The sequence below is a fragment of the Mus pahari genome, chromosome 1, assembly GCF_900095145.1.
Source record: "Mus pahari chromosome 1, PAHARI_EIJ_v1.1, whole genome shotgun sequence".
NCBI classification, from domain to species: Eukaryota; Metazoa; Chordata; class Mammalia; order Rodentia; family Muridae; genus Mus; species Mus pahari.
In genome coordinates this window covers 88,206,629-88,212,121 of record NC_034590.1, presented here as the reverse complement: position 1 = coordinate 88,212,121, position 5,493 = coordinate 88,206,629, and the positions used below count along the sequence as shown (strand labels likewise).

The following is a 5,493-nucleotide window of genomic DNA, read 5'->3' as shown; positions in this document are numbered from 1 at the left end:
AAAAAAAAAAAAAAAAGAAAAAGAAAAAAAAAAAAGAAAAAAAAAGATGCAGGACAGATACAAGGAGGGAAGTGACTGGTTTGGGGTATGGAAAACTTTATTTTTTAATGCAAAAGCATTTAGCTAGCATCTGCCCTGTGCCAGATGGAGTCCCAGGCGCAGGAATGAAAGTCTGAGTGTCTAACCAAAAGCCAGGTTCACCTTCCACCCTGCCTGCAGCCCCCCACACAGTGTGAATTCATCTCTCAAACTGAAATATTACCTCCCCTAGCTGAGCTTTAATTTTGTTTCCTTGGCAGGTAGAAAGGGTTTGAAGGTAGAAAGGGTTTAAAGGGTCATCCTTACCCCAGAAAGGCCCTGTCCCACGCCCTTCCAGAACTGTTCTACTTCTAATGATTTCACTCAACCATCAGAGGATTGTGGAAATCTTTGAATGAGTTACGGAGTTCCTGAATGTGAAATTAGGACATAGGAAGCTATGGGTGTTGGCCAAGAGTCCAGGACATAACATGTATTTTTGCGTCTACGTGTTCAGACAAAGAAGAAAGATGTTGCTGTCTGTGAAGTGTTTGTGAGACATGATGATGTCTAACGGAAAAGATCAGAAAATGCCCTGTAAAGGCCATTACTCCAAATCGGTCCTTGATTAGAAGGAAGATGGATGGGGTGGTCACCGGTGTTGGCTTTATGTCACTGTGACACAATACTTCAAACCATCAAATAGAAGAAAGGTTGGCCCACAGTCTCAGACAGCTCACTCTGCCCAGCTGGCTTCACTGTTGTGGGGTCTGTGACAGGGAATAGGTGGTAAAGAAGTTGTTCACACTGTACAAGCCGCAAGGCAATGAGAAGGGAGTGACTTTGAGGAGGTGGAGTTCCAACACTCCTAAATCTGAAGTGTCCTCTAGGGGCCGTGCTTTCTGTCCCCAGCTCGATGGTGGTGTGTGAAGGCTGTGGAGCTGCCTGGGCCTTTGGCAGCTGTGCCCACCCTGGCTGTGGAGCTGCCTGGGCCTTTGGCAGCTGTGCCCACCCTGGCTCTGGTTTTGCTTTCTCCTTCCTACCCAGCATGCTACGGGAAACTGCATCTCATCTCTCTTACCACAGACAGAGCCTACCACGCCTGGTTGTGGATTCTCCACAAGCATGAGTCAAAAGAAACCTCTGTAGGTTGTTCTTGTTAGTTTTTTACTTTAATCATAGCAATCAAAAGCAACTAATACAACACTCACTTGCATCCTGGGGTATTACATGTTCACACATGCACATGTCTATACATGAACGTACACAGATCTACTCACTATGATTTGTGTGGGGCAGTTGTGGTCTATGTCTGTTGTCCTAACTCAATTTTCCTTGTAACCACTTTCCCTCCATCAAATCTGAGTTTGGACAATAGATTTTATGGCCCGTGTATAATTTCCTAGACTGGAAACATCATCTGAATGATAGTGAGATCTCTTTATTAACTGAGTCTACCACAGAGGACAACACATTGCAGATAGTCAGTCAGTGTCCAGTGACAATACTGAAGGGATCATCTGCTGGCCTGTCAGTAAGCAAAACTCCTCCAGGGGACAGAGATGTCCTGCTCAGGGAACTCTGGGCACATAGGCTGTCCTTCTCTGTCCCTCCTCGTGGCTGTGGGCCACTGAAGCCAGTTCACACATTGTGTCTTACTCATGTAGATCAAATACCCATTTTATATCATGCACAACACAGGCTGGGCATCCAAGATGACTGGTAAGCAGGTGCCCTTCCTGGTCTCTACTGGAGTTTGGATAAAAGTCCTCAAATACTCTATACCTTACTCTCCAGGCACAGCAGGACCTGTAAGGGGTGGAGCATAGCTGGAGGCCTATCTGTATTTAGGGGTGTATCCTTAGAGAAGACAGCACACACACACATACACACACACACACACACACACACCATGCCTCCTTTTCCATTCCTCGCCACTGTTCTGACTCCCGCCAACCTCCACCTCTCACCAGATGACCATTTCTGCTCTCCTACCCCCTACCTGGATGTGTGGCCTCACCACGAGCTTGAAAGAAATGAGGACAGACTGGCCACAGTCTGAAACTCAAAAACCTTGAGCTCAAATTTACCTTTTGACTTTGTAAGCTGACAGTCTCTGGTATTTTGTGATTATCATGGAAAGCTGGCTAACATAGCCATCCAAAGGATACCGGTATTGGGACAACCCTTCATGCAGAGTCAGAAATAAAATTCATCAAACTGAACCTTAGGTGATTTTGCCCAAGAAAAAAGAGGTAGATTATGTGCTCAGCGCAGGCCTGATGGGAAGGCAGGCTGATAATCCATCCCTTTTATGCACACAGTATGGTGTGGGCCTTTTCCAGCTACAAGACAAAGCCTGACCTTTGCAGAGGACTATAAAAAGACAGCCCAAATTCACCTCTTCTTCCTCACAGTGCGCCTCTACAAAGGAGGGAACCTGCAGGGCCTCTGTGTTCAAATGGATGGTGCACACAGACAGCTCGGCATTTTTCAGGCTGATGGCTGGAGCTGGAAATGACAGACAAGGTGCTTAGGCTCTGGGCAGCCAATGTGGCCACGAGCAAGTGTGGCATCGTGGCTATCAGCAGTGGGTATCTTATTTGCACGAACCCTATAGCACAGTCAGGCAGTGGGAGGTGAGAGAGAAGGGCCAAGGCCTTCGGGAGTGATTGTGTGAGAAGTTGGTACTGGAGGATGAAGAACTTGGATCTGTAAATTGTTTGAAACTGTAACAGATTCAAACCTTCCGGAGGAAAAAAACACACGTGTGGGAGCAATCGAGAGCTGTACACTCAGCCCAGGTTACTCGGGGTGGGGAGAGGACAGAGGAAGGCTCCACACTAGCAAGGTGCCATTGAAGTCATTCCCTAGTGTTCTGGTTAGGGCTTCTATTGGTCATGAAAGGGCTTATTTGACTTACACTTTCAGATCATTCTTCATCACTGAAGGAAGCCAAGGCAGGAAGTCAAACAAGGCAGGAACCTGGAGCAGGAGCTGATGCAGAGGCCATAGAGGGGTGTTGCTTACTGTTTTGCTCCTCATAGCTCACTCAACCTGCTTTCTTATAGAAACCAGGACCACCAGACCAGGGACAGCACTACCCACAATGGGCTGGGCTCTCCCCATCAATCACTAAGTAAGGAAATGGCCTGCATGCTTGCCTGCAGCCTGATCTCATGGAGGCATTTTCTCAACTGTAACCCCTTCTTTTCAGATGATTTTAGCTTGTGTCGCCTTGACACAAAACTATGCAACACACAGTTGTGGGACCTCTCAGGAACCTATGCACTTGGCTGACTTGTTCCTGAGGTTGGGATACATCACCCCATTTCTCTCATGGATCTCAGTAGAAAGTTGTTTCTAGGGACACAGTGAAGGGAACTGGAAATCATTAAGTACTAGTCACATGTGGATCTTTCCTTACTGTCACAAAGACTAGAGATAGTCAGCTTGAAAACAGAAAATGTTTCTTTTGGCTCGCAGTTTTGGATGTTCTGGGCTGGCAGCCACACATCACATTGGAGCATGTGGCAGGTCTAAACTTCTTATGTTGTGGCCAGAAAGGAGAAGAGAAAGAGGGATGGTGGAGAAGGAGGGAGGGATGGGGGGAGAACTTCAGGCTATCCTATAGCCTTAAGCTGTTCCACAGGGCCTGTAATAGTTACTATTGATGGTGAACTTGGCCGACCTGGAAGAGGAGGCTGTGAGGGTCTGTCTAGGGTAAGTTGACCTGTGGGTGTGTCTGTGGGGCAGTTTCTAGACTTTGTGGGAAGACCCACCTCTACTGTAAGTGGCACACATGCCAAGGACTTCAGTCTCCCGTGAGGATGCCACATGACCATATGCCTCAGTTCCTGGCCGTCTTGACTTCCCTCATGAAAGACTGAACCCCAGAATTGTTAATCAGAATAAACCCTTCAGTAAGTTGTTTCTGTCAGGGTGTTTTACCCCAGCAACAGGAACAGTAAGTCAAGGCCCCACCCCTTCCGGTTCTACCACCAGATAACAGACAGTCGATGTAGGTTACAGAGTCGGAGTCGGTGGTAGACTCCAGCTCTGGTTGTCCTCATTGTGAGGCATTCACCGCTCAGTGGATTCTCACATAGGTGTGCGTGTCAGGGGTACCTGTGATTCATTCTTTCCCCCTCTCTCCCCCCTCCTCTTTTTTACCCCATCCCCTCTGTTTTCTATGCTTGTGTTTGTGCTCAAGATAAACTACAGGGCCCATTCTAGAGAGAAGGCAGTAATCCACCCTCAAAATCTTAACGCTCCACTACTTCCAGAGCAGCTGTCAGATGCTCAAATAGTGAGAATTTGGTTTTGATACTGCATGTCTTAGTTTGGGTTTTACTGCTGTGAACAGACACCATGACTAAGGCAACTTCTATAAGGACAACATTTAATTGGGGCTGGCTTACAGGTTCAGAGGTTTAGTTCATGATCATTAAGAGGGGGGAGCATGGCAGCATCTAAGCAGGCATGGTGCAAGCATAGCTGAGAGTTCTACATCTTGATCTGAAGGCGGCTAGTAAACTACTGACTTCTAGGCAGCTAGGGTGAGGGTCTTAAGCCCACACCCACACTGACACACCTACTCCAACAAGGCCACACCTCCTAATCATGCTACTCCCTGGCCTAAGCTTATACAAACCATCACACTGGAGAATCTGGTTGCCATAGCCAATGAGAGAGTGAATGCTGGCAGCTTCTAAAGAGAATCCTAAGTGTATCGTTTCCCTCTCAGCATTCGATTTAAAAGCCTCCCAGACATGCAGAGAAACAGAGTCCAGCTGTCTGTGTGGCCCTGCGCATGAGCCACCTGAAGCCCAGCAACGCATCTCATTTAGCCTGCTTTATCTTCCATCTTCTGCCCTTCCCTCTGTGCACCATCCATTCATCGAAGTTACCTCTGCAGCCTGCCTCCTACTGCACTCCACCACGTGTCCATGGGATTTAGAAGTGAAATCCATATGTAATGGAACACATGACATGAGCCAGCTGGGCAGTGATTCTGATGAGCAGGTCATGCAGACTTCTCTGCCCACAGAGTGAAGACAATTGGAACTTAATGCAGTTGTCTTTGGCTAAGTGCTGGGTTTGAAATGCCTCCGTCCTCTGAGATAAGACTCTACTGTAAATGGAACTGACTTAGAGTTTTACTGCTGTGAGCAGACACTATGACCATGGCAGCTCTTATAAAAGACATTGGGGCTGGCTTACAGGTTCAGAGGTTCAGTCCATTATCACCAAGGTGGGAGCATGGCAGTGTCCAGGCAGACATGGGGCTGGAGGAGCTGAGAGTTCTACATCTTGTTCTGAAGGCAACTAGGATGAGGGCCTTAAAGTCCACACCCACTTTGACACACCTACTCCAACAAGGTTACATCTCTCTCTTTCTCTTTTTTTTAAAGAAACATTAGTAAAGCTCAAAGCACACATTGCACCACACACAATAATAGTGGAAGATTTCAA

At 47.3% G+C, this 5,493-nt stretch overlaps 1 protein-coding gene across 1 annotated transcript in view; it reads left to right on the top strand.

The window, feature by feature from the left end:
* The window catches only part of Coq7 (coenzyme Q7, hydroxylase), a 25,546-nt gene that overhangs the window by 19,314 nt on the left and 739 nt on the right, over nt 1-5,493 (top strand). The gene's annotated exons all lie outside the window — the stretch shown is intronic.